Source organism: Scyliorhinus torazame, chromosome 21, assembly GCF_047496885.1.
Source record: "Scyliorhinus torazame isolate Kashiwa2021f chromosome 21, sScyTor2.1, whole genome shotgun sequence".
In the NCBI taxonomy this organism is placed as follows: Eukaryota; Metazoa; Chordata; class Chondrichthyes; order Carcharhiniformes; family Scyliorhinidae; genus Scyliorhinus; species Scyliorhinus torazame.
In genome coordinates, this window is record NC_092727.1 from 128,527,486 (window position 1) to 128,541,637 (window position 14,152).

General features: G+C 51.3%; 1 protein-coding gene across 1 annotated transcript in view; it reads left to right on the top strand.

Annotated features, from left to right (window-relative positions):
• Window positions 1-14,152, top strand: part of LOC140398650 (src kinase-associated phosphoprotein 1-like) — a 514,762-nt gene that overhangs the window by 239,887 nt on the left and 260,723 nt on the right. The window lies entirely within an intron of this gene.

Sequence of the window (14,152 nt, forward strand, 5' to 3'; positions counted from 1 at the left end):
TACGTCCTTATTCAGCTAGTGCCTGACTGTGAATCAGTTGGTTATATCTATTTTTTGTGGAACACTTCTCTGTTGAAGCAATGGGATGAGAATCCATCGTGCTGCATAAGCCTTCAATCCTGATAAAAGCTTCCGTTTGTTCCAAAGGTACAGCCCAGGGCCACTGATCCACGAGGGCCATTTATCCCACATTCAGCAAAGGTAGTGAGGGTGGCCTATTCAACTTTGGAGGGCATCACAGCTGAGCCCCACTATGTTGTCAGCTGGCATTCCCCCTCCAACACTGAACTGAGACCTGACGAGTGCAGAAATCTGCCACTGACGCTCTCACTGTAGCTGCCCCAGCGCACAGCTATTTACATTCTGCACAATGGTACGCTTGAGACAAACTGCGTTTCACTGATCCTGAATCCAGAGATGAAGACAGGATTTCTCCCCACTTCAAGCAACCGCTTCTTTGTTTTTTATTTTCTAAAGAATGCCTGTGCTCGTTCTGATTCTTACTGCAATATTAGAGCATGGGATTAATAACTAACATTACCTGAGTCTCTGACTGATATTAGGTACAGTCCTGTAACACATTACATCCCAGGAGACTGAAACAAGCATGTTGCTGTTTGTCAAAGCATATTGGCATTATTGAGCTGGGGCCGGTTCCTGGAATTATTAATCCCATTTTACTGATGACATGACGTGAATGGATGTCGGAACAAGCTATTGAAAACCCTGCAAGCGGAGTTCATCTGCAGGTTATAATCAGGAAGAGAATGACAGACAGAGCAGTGTGCATCCTGGCAAGTGTGTGTGTGTGTGTGTGACAGGGTGTGTGTGTGTGTGGGGGGGGGGCTGTGTGTGTGTGGGGGGCAGGGTGTGTGTGTGTGTGTGTGTGTGTGTCTGTGTGTGTGTGTGGGGGGGCAGGGTGTGTGTGTGTGTGTCAGGGCGAGGGTGGAGGGGTGTGAGGGTGGGATGCATTTGAGTGTGGGGTGTGAGGGAGTTGTGTGAATGTGGGGAGGAGTGAGGGAGGGAGGAGTGTGAATGAGGGAGGGAGGTGTGTGTATACGAGGGACTGAGGGAGGTAAGTGGTATGGAGGAGTGTGAGTCCGGGAGGGAAGTTTGTGAATGGGGAGGGAGGGAGGAGTGAGGGAGGGGGAGGTGTGTGAATGTGGGGGAGTGAGTGAGGGAGGGGGAGGGAGGTGTGTGAATGTGGGGGAGGGAGTGAGGGGGAGGGAGTGAGTGAGGAGGAGAGTGAGGGGGGAGGGGGAGGGAGGTGTGTGAATGTGGGGGAAGTGAGGGGGGGAGGGAGGTGTGTGAATGGGAGGGAGGGAGGTGTGTGCATGTGGGGGAGTGAGGGAGGGAGGTGTGTGAATGTGGAGGGAGGTGTGAATGCGGGGGAGTGAGGGAGGGAGGGAGGTGTGAATGCGGAGGGAGGGAGGGAGGTGTGTGAATGTGGAGGAAGTGAGGGACAGAGGGGGGGAGGGAGGTGTGTGCATGCGGGGGAGGGAGGGAGGTGTGAATGCGGGGGAGTGAGGGAGGGAGTGAGGTGTGTGAATGTGGGGGAGCGAGGGGTTTGAATGTGGGGTAGTGAGGGAGGTGTGAATGTGGGGGAGTGAGGGGGGGGTGATGGAGGTGTGCATGTGGGGGAGTGAGGTGGGAGGTGTATCTGTGATTGTGTTTATGGCGAAGGATGTAGACAGGTGGGAATTTTTATTGCTCATGTTTCGTTAATCCTTCAATTATTCAATTTTTATTTCTCTAATAGAAATATTCCACTAAAAATATAAAATCATCCCTCCCAAAAATAGTGTTTGCTAATAGGGTCGCCCTATTAAGATGATAGTGATGGATTGGGCTGGTCACTCTGTGGCAACTATGGCTGGTGTTTATCTACACATTGACCCATCAGATGGTGAGCGTGCAGTCCTGTTAAGGGTCCTCCGTGGTGACATTGGCCATATATCATTCCAGCTGTGGCCTTTGATTACTGCGAAGGGCCCTGGGACATGATTAATAGCCAGAATCGATGCCTGTTCCCAGCACATGACTTTCTGTCACAACCTGCTCACCTATTCCCATCTGGTCAGGAGGTTTCAATAAGTGAAGGATGTGATCTATCATCTTCCTATCAGAGAGCTTCCGTTCTCTAGAAAACCTGTAAAAGTTGAGTTGCAGGAATTAATCCCTCCATCACATCAATAGAGAGGCTTAAATGCCAGCAGGTAGGAAACTTATAGCTGAAGAAGGAATTCGGACAGAAGATAGATATAATACGATAGTTAACTGGATCACACTTATTTATTAGAACTTAATTAAAGAGCAAGTGTGCTTATTTAGAAATCCAAAATCTCAGGGAAGGCAAATCAGAGCAACTGAAACAGCAACAGATATTTTACAGTTGAGGTCACACAGGAAATATTTTAACACTGGGAGAAAGTCCATTTCTGCCGTTCTGGCTGCTATGGGTAATGGCTGGTTAATCTCTGCTGCATTGTTGAATTTTCTGAGGGCTGGGGGAGTGCTTTGCAAATGATCTTTTTCCAATATATTTTCACTCTGCCCTTATTTCTTACAAAGTAAATGATTTCCCGAGCATTTACTGATCGAACATGTGTTTCTGTGGCGCCTTTTACGATTCAGGATTTTCCAAAGCTCTACAGAGCCAATGAAGTACTTTGGAAGTGTCTGCACTGTTAGAATGTGTTGGATGAGGGATAATTCTTACCAAGACCTGAATGGGTCAAATAAGGAGCCAGGGATCTGTCGCTGCCCCAGCTTCCATTGTGCTGCTTTTGAAACAAATCACTTTGACAGCTGTGACCAATTGAATTATCTCAATCATTACCTTTGTAGATATCAGATATGTCAATGCAGGATGGACATTGAACCATGCGGCTCAGCTGTATATCATTGCCCTTTGCTTCCATTTTCCACAACCTCTCCCTGTCCAGTTAATGAAACCTCTCCCCTGTCTTGTCTCCGCAGGTTGGAGAACAAGCTTAGAAGGGAATGTGTTTTTTAAAAATCTATTTGTTCACGGGGTGTGGACGTTATTGGCTAAGCCCATCCATAACTACTCTTTTGAAGATGATGGTGAGCTACCTTCAGTCCATGTGATGTAGTGCTATGAGGAAGTGAGGTCCAGGATTGTAACCAGTGACAGTGAAGGAACACCGATATCGTTGGGATGTTGTGTGGCTTGGAGGAGAACTTGCAGGTGGCAGCGTGCCCATGATCTGCTTCCCTTGTCCTTCTAGTTGGTAGATGTCACTGGTGTGGAGGTGCTGTCAAAGGAGCCTTAGTGAGTTGCTCAGTGTATCTTGTAGATGGTCCACACGGCTGGTATTGTGAGGTGGTGATGGAGGGAGTGAATGTTGGTGGATGGGCTGCTTTGCCCTGGATGGTGTCAAACATCTTGGGCGTTGTTGAAGCTGCACTCATCCAGACAAGTGGATAGTATTCCATCACACTCCTGACTTGTGTCCTTGTCGATGGTGGACAGGCTTTGGGAAGTCAGGAAGTGAGTTACTCGCTGCAGAATTCCCAGCCTCTGACTTGCTCTTGTAGTCACAGTATTAATGTGGCTGGGTCCAGTTCAGTTTCTGTTCAATGGTAACCCTCAGGATGTTGATAGTGAGGGATTTAGTGATGGGAATGTTATTGATTGTTGAGGGGAGATGGTTAGATTCTCTTTTGTTGCAGATGGTCATTTCCTGGTGTTTGTGTGGCTCGCACTTGTCTGTCCAAACCTGAATGTTGGTGCATTTGGACATGGACTCAGTCAGTATGTGAGGAGTTGTGAATGGTGCTGAACATTGTGCAGTCGTCAGCAAGCTTCCCCACTCTGAGTTTATGATGGAAGCATGGTCATTGATGAAGCAGCTGAAGCTGTTTGGGCCGAGGACACTCCCCTGTCATGATGTCCGGGGACTGAGATGATTGACCTCCAACAACCACAAACATCATTTGACTCAAACCAGAGGAGAGTTTTCCCCCTGATTCCCATTGACTCCAGTTTTCCTTGGCCTCCTTGATGCCACACTTGGTGAAATGCTGCCTTGATGCCACACTCGGTGAGATGCTGCCTTGATGCCACACTCGGTGAGATGCTGCCTTGATGCCACACTCGGTGAGATGCTGCCTTGATGCCACACTCGGTGAGATGCTGCCTTGATGCCACACTCGGTGAGATGCTGCCTTGATGCCACACTCGGTGAGATGCTGCCTTGATGCCACACTCGGTGAGATGCTGCCTTGATGCCACACTCGGTGAGATGCTGCCTTGATGCCACACTCGGTGAGATGCTGCCTTGATGCCAAGGGCAGTCACTCTCACTTCACTCTGAAGCATGGCGCGCGCGCTGCAGGCCACCGCCGTGCGCATGCACAGCCACGGACCCGGCAATGCTCCAGGCCGTATCGGCAGCTGCCTGGCTGCTACCCCCGCTCCCCCAGAGCAGGGAATCGGTGGCTGTTTTACTCCAGTTTTCCTGGCGTAAAACCACCGTTTTCAAGGCAGCCCCGTGTTACTCGGAGGAGTGGTCTGCTCTGTTGATTTGGGCAACCTTTGTTGATTCGGAGTTTGAGTTGTAGGATGGATTCTCCGTCCATTCCCGGCAGCGGGATTCCCCGTCCGTTCACACCAGCGGGATTCTCCGCCCGTTCACACCAGCGGGATTCTCCGTCCGTTCACTCCAGTGGGATTCTCCGTCCGTTCACACCAGCGGGATTCTCCGTCCGTTCACACCAGCGGGATTCTCCGTCCGTTCACACCAGCGGGATTCTCCGTCCGTTCATCCAGCGGGATTCTCCGTCCGTTCAATCCAGTGGGATTCTCCGTCCGTTCACACCAGCGGGATTCTCTGCCCGTTCCCGGCAGCGGGATTCTCCGTCCGTTCACTCCAGCGGGATTCTCCGTCCGTTCACTCCAGCGGGATTCTCCGTCCGTTCACTCCAGCGGGATTCTCCGTCCGTTCACACCAACGGGATATTCCGTCCGTTCACAGCAGCGGGATTCTCCGTCCGTTCACACCAGCGGGATTCTCCGTCCGTTCACACCAGCGGGATTCTCCGTCCATTCACACCAGCGGGATTCTCCGTCCGTTCCTGGCAGTGGGATTCTCCGTCCGTTCACACCAGCGGGATTCTCCATCCGTTCACACCAGCGGGATTCTCCGTCCGTTCACTCCAGCGGGATTCTCCATCCGTTCACACCAGCGGGATTCTCCGCCCGTTCACACCAGCGGGATTCTCTGTCCGTTCACACCAGCGGGATTCTCCGTCCATTCACACCAGCGGGATTCTCCGTCCATTCCCGGCAGCGGGATTCCCCGTCCGTTCACACCAGCGGGATTCTCCGCCCATTCACTCCAGCGGGATTCGCCGTCCGGTCACTCCAGCGGGATTCTCCGTCCGTTCTCACCAGCGGGATTCTCCGTCCGTTCACTCCAGCGGGATTCTCCGTCCGTTCACACCAGCGGGATTCCCCGTCCGTTCACTCCAGCGGGATTCTCCGTCCGTTCTCACCAGCGGGATTCTCCGTCCGTTCACTCCAGCGGGATTCTCCGTCCGTTCACACCAGCGGGATTCTCCGTCCGTTCACACCAGCGGGATTCTCCGTCCATTCACACCAGCGGGATTCTCCGTCCATTCATACCAACGGGATTCTCCGTCCGTTCACAACGGCGGGATTCTCCGTCCGTTCACACCGGCGGGATTCTCCGTCCATTCACACCGGCGGTATTCTCCGTCCGTTCACACCAGTGGGATTCTCCGTCCGTTCACACCGGCGGGATTCTCCTTCCGTTCACACCAGCGGGATTCTCCGTCCGTTCACACCAGCGAGATTCTCCGTCCGTTCACACCAGCGGGATTCTCCGTCCGTTCGCTCCAGCGGGATTCTCCGTCCGTTCACACCAGCGGGATTCTCCGTCCGTTCACACCAGCGGGATTCTCCGTTCGTTTGCTCCAGCGGGATTCTCCTTCCGTTCACACCAGCGGTATTCTCCGTCCGTTCTTCCAGCGGAATTCTGTGGTCATGCTGCAGTGAATGGGAGATTTGGGCTGAGGACCGAATTCTCCGTCCTCGCTTAGAGCAGAAGCGGGGCGGACTCACAACAGACAACCCCATCTGTACTCTGTGTTTCTGGCACTTGGTGAGTGTCAGCGTCTCTGTCATTGCAGCTTTCCCTCGGTATGGCACTGGGGAGTGTCAGCATCTCTGTCATTGCAGCACTCCCTCGGTATGGCACTGGGGGTGTCAGCGTCTCTGTCATTGCAGCACTCCCTCGGTATGGCACTGGGGAGTGTCAGCATCTCTGTCATTGCAGCACTCCCTCGGTACGGCACTGGGAGTGTCAGCATCTCTGACATTGCAGCACTCCCTCGGTACGGCACTGGGGGTGTCAGCATCTCTGTCATTGCAGCACTCCCTCGGTACGGCACTGGGAGTGTCAGCATCTCTGACATTGCAGCACTCCCTCGGTACGGCACTGGGAGTGTCAGCATCTCTGACATTGCAGCACTCCCTCGGTACGGCACTGGGGGTGTCAGCATCTCTGACAGTGCAGCACTCACTGTGCACGGCACTGGGGTGTGTCAGCGTCTCTGACATTGCAGCACTCCCTCGGTACGGCACTGGGAGTGTCAGCATCTCTGTCATTGCAGCACTCCCTCGGTACAGCACTGGGGAGTGTCAGCATCTCTGACATTGCAGCACTCCCTCGGTACAGCACTGGGGTGTGTCAGCATCTCTGTTATTGCAGCACTCCCTCGGTACGGCACTGGGAGTGTCAGCATCTCTGACATTGCAGCACTCCCTCGGTACGGCACTGGGGGTGTCAGCATCTCTGACAGTGCAGCACTCCCTCAGTACGGCACTGGGGGTGTCAGCATCTCTGACATTGCAGCACTCCCTGTGCACGGCACTGGGGAGTGTGAGCATCTCTGACATTGCAGCACTCCCTCGGTACGGCACTGGGAGTGTCAGCATCTCTGACATTGCAGCACTCTCTCGGTACGGCACTGGGGAGTGTCAGCAACTCTGACAGTGCAGGACTCACTGTGCACGGCACTGGGGAGTGTCAGCGTCTCTGTCATTGCAGCACTTCCTCTGCACGGCACTGGGGGTGTCAGCATCTCTGACATTGCAGCACTCCCTCGGTACAGCACTGGGGAGTGTCAGCATCTCTGACGGTGCAGCACTCCGTCGGTACGGCACTGGGGAGTGTCAGCATCTCTGACAGTGCAGGACTCCCTCTGCACGGCACTGGGGAGTGTCAGCGTCTCTGTCATTGCAGCACTTCCTCTGGACGGCACTGGGGAGTGTCAGCATCTCTGACATTGCAGCAGTCCCTCGGTACGGCACTGGGGGTGTCAGCATCTCTGACATTGCAGCTTTCCCTCGGTACAGCACTGGGGAGTGTCAGCATCTCCCACATTGCAGCACTCCCTCGGTACGGCACTGGGGTGTGTCAGCATCTCCCACATTGCAGCACTCCCTCAGTACAGCACTGGGGGTGTCAGCGTCACTGTCATTGCAGCACTCCCTCGGTACAGCACTGGGGAGTGTCAGCATCTCTGACAGTGCAGCACTCCCCCTGCACGGCACTGGGGAGTGTCAGCATCTCTGACATTGCAGCACTCCCTCGGTACGGCACTGGGGAGTGTCAGCATCTCTGACAGTGCAGCACTCCCCGTGCACGGCACTGGGGAGTGTCAGCATCTCTGACATTGCAGCACTCCCTCGGTATGGCCAGAATTCCCGTGCTCACAGCTCTGGAGTGAAACGTGAACCTACAACTGTCTGACTCCAAGACATGAGTACTGGCCATTGGGTGTGTGACGATATGAAATTATTATTACAATTAACTCGTCACTGACACTGTTGAATTATCTTTGTATAAATTGAGCTAAAGCCTCACCTTACAAAGGTGTGAAATAATTCTTTACATATTTGGTCTGGTATTGAAAGTGTGAGCATGTGCCTTTATCTTTCTCAGTAGCCCTCCCCTGATGTTTGTACCACGTGGCCCTGTCGCTATGGGGCACAGGCTTTCCTCTTACATCATCCATGTGGAGGATTATTCTCAGATACCCATTTTTATGACCCACCCTTGTTCATCTGAAAATGTCTCTCCAGTGTCCTTGTGGGTAACATGCATACCTGCAATACCTGCTGAGTTAGCAAATCCTGCCTGGATGGGAGTGGGGATATAGCAATTTATCGAATAGATCCCAAACTAGTGAAGGGAAATTCAGCTTTTTTATATTTGATTATGTGACGCTGGCCGGGCCACATCTGTTGCCCATCTCTAACTGCCCTTGAGAAGATGGTGGTGAGCTGCCTTCTTGAGCCGCTGCAGTCCTCGTGGTGTAGGTACACCCACAGTGCGGTTAGGGAGGGAGTTTCAGGATTCTGACCCAGGGTCTGACCCACTCCTGGAAAAGTGTCTGGAGATTAGTTGGGAAGAAAAATTGTCTCATTGCGCTGAAAGAGACATAAACTTGGATTTATGTTCGGCCCGTCACAACCTCCGGACATCCCAGAATGTTTTACAGCCAAAGGAAATGTAATCGCTGTGTCTGGCCTTCCTGTCTCATTAAGCCCGTTCAGCCCCAATGACTCTCCGAGATTGCTGCATTCCCCTAATTATGGCCTCTCGAGCCTTCCTGATTTCCATCGACAGCTGTACCGTCAGTTGCCAGCTCCTAAACTCTGGAATGCAAACAGAAAATGCTGCAAATACTCAGCGGGGTCTGGCAGCATCTGTGAAGAGAGAAACTTTCAGGTCTGCGACCTTTCATCGAAAAGAAGCTCTGGAATGTCTTCGTAAATCCCTCTGCATCTCGACCTCTGTCTCCTTCAAAACATTCCTTTAAACTTCCTTAAGGGGCTGCATGGTAGCATAGTGGTTAGCACAGTTTCTTCACAGCTCCAGGGTCCCAGGTTCGATTCCGGCTTGGGTCACTGTCTGTGCGGAGTCTGCACATCCTCCCCGTGTGTGCGTGGGTTTCCTCCGGGTGCTCCGGTTTTCTCCCACAGTCCAAAGACGTGCAGGTTAGGTGGATTGGCCATGATAAATTGCCCTTAGTGTCAAAAAAAAAGGTTGCTGGGGTTACTGGGTTACGGGGATAGGGTGGAGGTCTGGGCTTAAGTAGGGCACTCTTTCCAAGAGCAGGTACAGACTCAATGGGCCGAATGGCCTCCTTCTGCACTGTAAATTCTATGAAATCGATGAAACCTTCCTCTTTGACCAAACGTTTAGCCATCTCTCCGAATATTTCATTTGAAGTGTTGGATTCTTTACAGCGATGAAGAATCATAACCTTTGCTACTTTTTAAAAATCCAGTGAAACTGCAGTAAAGGGTCTGAAGTCGGGGCTGTTCAGTGAATTCAAATCAATTGGAATCTTCCTTTGCTGGACCTTGAGCACCTCCCCTGTTCAATCTAAGCAACTGCAGCTCTAGATATTTACATCCAGAAATCATGGCCTGGATTCGCCGGTCGCCGACGCCAAAATCGCGTTCGGCGAACGGCCGGAGAATCATATTTCCCAACCCTTACTTGCATCGGCACAATTGACAAAACCATACCCCAAGAAATATTCTTCATACTGCTTTGTTTCCAAGTTCAGTTTCTTCTTCGTAGGCTGTTAACCAGAGGCCCTGAAATTCTGTGCAGAGCTAACACTAGCATTGCTCTGTCCTGGACTCTCCTGAGCATCTCTCTCCAGCAGATGCTGTTGTGAGATCCTGTCCAGTAGGTACTCTGCCTCTTTTGTGTCTCTGGCCGTCTGTTACTTGTGAGACAATGATTCATCTTCACAGTCGTCTTGCCTAGCTTGCTAACGGCTAGAAAATGGAAGAAGCTCTCCTCTGATTTGGCGACAACAGCATGGATGCACAGGGCGCTTGACGTCAAGTGTACTTGCAGAATGCGTGACCCGCTCACTGCTGCTGCTTCTGGCTGGATGACTGTAAACAGCTTCATTTCCTTCTCATTTGAAAGGTGGCAAAAATGCTGGTAGCGGCTTTTGGGTGCTTCCCCCATGATCGGGACCACCACGAGATCGCCACTACCCTCCCACACCCGTGGGTTGTGACTCATACTTTGAAAAACCCTGTTCTGGAGGTTCCCCTCCAAGCCACTCACCATGCTGACTTGGAACTACAATACCATTCCTTCACTGTCACTGGGTCAAAATCCTGGAGCTCCTTCCCTAACTGCATTGTGGGTGTACCTCCAACACAAGGACTGCAACGATTCAAGAGGACAGCTCACCGCCAACTTCTTCAGGACAATTGAGGGTGGACAGTAAATGTTGGCCCAGCCAGGAAGGCCCACATTCATGAAAGATTTAAAAAATCCAATCTCCCATTGTCATGTCCAACAATTGGCGGAGATATGAAGCAACTGTAAAGCCAGAAATTTCTCCCAATCGCAAGCGGAATTACGAGTGATGGTGATTACCTGATTTTTATGATGCAATAGGATTCTCGCAAGAGTGAAACAATAGCGGTGGCAAAGGAGTGGTAGGAATGTATTCCTCAGGATTGCTTCTGATTGTCATGCATCTTGTTGAAGCGCTTTGTGTGAAAAAACAACAACCTGCGTACAATAAATCTGTACGTTAAACAAATGGAAAGTGTGTCTCAGGGCAGTGAGGAGCCGTGCAGACATTGACAAACTGTTTGAGCTTCTTGCCCACAGTTTATCAACCCATCTGAACCTCTAGACATGAGTACCTTGTAACACACTCCTACCCAGCACTCCTTCTGACTGCAGCCTGCTCTGAGCTATCTATTATCCCTCTTTAATGTGGGTGTGAAATGGCAGCCACAGCAAATTGTTTGGTAGCAAATTGTCAATAAATTATTATCGAGAGGTAGTACAGGCGCACTGTAGTTACAAGCTGAGCAGGCTGTTATTTTTCCTGCACTGTCAAAGGGACATGATGGTCGTACTAACCCTGTTTAGAGTCTGTGCTATTAGCTTGACAGCAGAGACATTGCTCAGATCAACGTAATGTGTCTGGGGCAGCTCCTGATAAATTACAGGTTAGCCCGGGATGGCATTGTATGGATAAGACCAATCAGGCCTGTCTGCAGTTCACCAACACACAATCAAAACATTGCAGAAACCTCAGCGTTGTTTGTTATTTAAAAGTATTAGAAAGAGACACTGTCACAACTGTTGCTATTACCAAGGTTTTGTGCAAGTAACTGACTCTTGTATACATTACCCCACTCCGCTCTGATTTTGAGATATCCCACATTGATTGTTCCAAACTGGGAGAAGCCTTCTCTTCGGTCTTTTCCTGCCTCCAGTTTATTTCTTCTTCTCTGCAGGCCACACCTGATTTCTGTTGTTTCACAATTGTCTTCTGTGCCTTCAGCCCCCTTGGCATTCAGCTCTGGAATTTCCTCCACAAACCTCCCAAACTCTCCCTCCTCCCAAAACGCTCCTCAAGTCTCGACTCTTTGACCAGGATTTTGTTCATTTGTTCATTGTCAAATGTTGTCTGATTTACGCTCCTGTCAGGCACGTGAGGCTGAAGCACGTGAGGCTGTTTTGTTACAGTTGAAGGCATGGCCACCAATAGGGAAGTGATGAAAATCGGGGATGTCTTAGAGGCCAGAATTGCTGAGGTCTCGGGGTGGGTGGGTGAAAAGATCGAGGAGGGTGCACAGAATGGCGGGGGGTGGGGGGGGGGGGTAGGTGCATGAGGTCACCAGGGTCAGGGTATTAAGATCAATACATTGCCTAATGGGGAGGTAAACCCAAAACATGACTTTAGATTAAACGGTGGCAGGTGGACTTGGATTTAAATTTGTGATTGAGGACCACAAGCAGTTCTTTATGTAATAAGGACAAGTTGCAGTATAAAGGGTTAATGTAGAATATGGACAATTATAGTCACATGACATGGATCACATGACAACCGAGCATGGAGAGAGTGTTCCATGTGGAGCCCCGTGCAGAGTCTATCTTGTAAATAATTAGAATAATGTTCAATAAAAGATGGAGTTTGGTAATAGTATCTCCTCCAACATCTTCCATAAGTCCAGATCCACGACCACCACATCTAAGCCGAAAAGAACAATACCAGGTGAGCAGCAAGTGGACTTCTGGGGTGGACCAGTGAAGATGATTATGTAACAGGTGGATGCTCTGAAGTTTCTTTCAGAATGGCTGTGTTAGGGTGCCTTGAATGGCCTTCCCCATCTGTCTTTCGGACAGGACCAGCGAGATACAGAAGTGCTTCATATGATTGACTAGATTCGGCTTGGATGTGGATCTCCAATGCTTGTTACACAGCAAAAGCCTTGGGCGGGATTCTCTGGAAAGATTTTGAAATGTGGTAGCGAGCGTGAACAGCCGCGAGCTTCCTGGCGCTCGGTCCAGCGAGGCCGGCAGCACTATTCAACGTTATTCACTTAACGAGGCCCCACAGGCTTCTCACTGTAAATGAAGACTGGCCAGCTGATTCGCCGGGACCGCGCCCACCAGCACCCCGCTAACAAGGTCGAGCAGCACTTTGCACAGCCAGCCCCAGTCAGCTGGCAACAATGGCGCCCAGGAGACCAGCCCCAAGATTCGGGGATGCCGATCTAGCCGGGCTACTAGATGCAGTGAAGGGCAGGAGGGATGTCCTGTTCCCCTGAGGGTCCCGGACAGGGGCAAGGGCAGCCCCCGGAACGGGTACACATGATCCAGTGGTTGGCATAATGGTGCTGTGCATGGTTCCCTCCCATGGCGGGCCACCCCTGTGAAGGGTCTCCCACCCCCTCTGCCGAGCACTGGGGTGGCAAGCCCAGCACCTCGCGGGCTCTGAGCCTGTGAGCTCACCTCATAGGGTCCCCACAGCAGCTCTTCCGCCAGGTTAACGGTTTTCAAAAGGAGCACTAATCGGCGCCAGCGTGCCCACTCGCTGGGGAGGCCGCTGAATGACGGGAGGCCGGTGATATGGGTGGCTCCCATTCATTGTATGGAAATGGGGCTTAAGTGGTGATAATTGGTTTCTCGCCACGCTACGGCGAGATCCCGATTTCGCCTACGGGAGCGGGCTGGTTGCATCGCAAACTAGCGCCTGCCGCGGTTCTCTTTGTCGGCCTCTCCCGCTATTCACCGACCCCATTTCACTCGAACAAGAGCGTAATGAAGCCGGAGAATGGCGCCCTGTGTGTATTCTTGGCAAGGCCACATTTTAAAAAATTATATTAAAATAAATTTAGAGTATCCAATTAAGGGGCAATTTAGCCTGGTCAATCCACCTACCCTGCACATCGTTGGGTTATGGGGGCGAAACCCACGCAAACACGGGGCGAATGTGCAAACTCCACACAGACAGTGACCCAGAGCTGGGATCGAACCTGGGACCTCGGCGCCATGAGGCTGCAGGGCTAACCCACTGCGCCACCGTGCTGCCAGCAAAGGCACATTTCATCTATCCAGTCTTGACCTAATCAGGCAGCTCAGGAAATATTGAACCAGCAGCAGAACTTTGGCCTGACCTGGTCCAGTGAATTTGCTCTATAATGTGTGGTTGTGTAAGTGTGAAGTTTTTTTTAATGTGACCTGTCATTGAGAATCAGTCCTGGATGATGAGCATTATCTGATCTGGGTCAGTTTCGTCCACTCCTCTATTTCTATAGTCTTTCACACAGATTTTGGTCTGGTGCTGCTCTTGATAACCACATGTCCTAACTTCACCAGGGTTTGGTGGGCTGCTGCACTGTGCCTCCACATTGCCGGGGCACCACCAACCCAGTGTATGTCCTGGCAGAGTGGGTGGTGGCTATTGGGGCACGCTAAGGAATAGCAATGTGGCAAACATACACTCTCGACTCCTGTGGATTTGGAAAACAACCCTGTTCCTTCTGGCTCAGAACCTGTATCTTCCAAAAATGTTGTGTATTTTATCTCGTTGGTGTCCTCTGAAGATAGCTGAGCAGCGTTCCCAAAATTACACATCTGAGTGTTTGGACACCTAAGGACAGACAGGAGTTTAACAATGGGACTGGTGGGATGTGAGGATTGGGCAATGGCCAGTCTGATAAATCGGGACTCTTTATGCCTAAAGATTGGGGGCAGGATGCAGTCCAATGTCTGATCTCCTTGTGTTGTACAAAATGCTGCCGTGTTTGTCAACCTGA